This window comes from Eimeria mitis, genomic scaffold, assembly GCF_000499745.2.
Source record: "Eimeria mitis Houghton genomic scaffold, Emh_scaff1856, whole genome shotgun sequence".
In the NCBI taxonomy this organism is placed as follows: Eukaryota; Apicomplexa; class Conoidasida; order Eucoccidiorida; family Eimeriidae; genus Eimeria; species Eimeria mitis.
Window position 1 is genome coordinate 4,284 of NW_013570178.1, and position 209 is coordinate 4,492.

At 26.3% G+C, this 209-nt stretch overlaps 1 protein-coding gene across 1 annotated transcript in view; it reads left to right on the top strand.

The window, feature by feature from the left end:
• The window catches only part of EMH_0044610 (uncharacterized protein), a gene marked incomplete at both ends in the record, with an annotated part of 1,658 nt that overhangs the window by 542 nt on the left and 907 nt on the right, over window positions 1-209 (top strand). The gene's annotated exons all lie outside the window — the stretch shown is intronic.

The window sequence follows — 209 nt, forward strand, 5'->3', positions numbered from 1 at the left end:
CAGTGGCCGCCTGGGGCGGGTTGTTGGGGGGATAGCAGCAGAAGAAATTTGGGTGTACATACACCGCATAACCAAACAAATTAAAACTACTCTTGCTGTCAAAGCTAGACAAAGTATTTATTTTTTTATTTTTTTATTTTTTTTATTTTTTTTATTTTTTTTTTTTTTTTTTTTTTTTTTTTTTTTTTTTTTTTTTTTTTTTTTTTTTT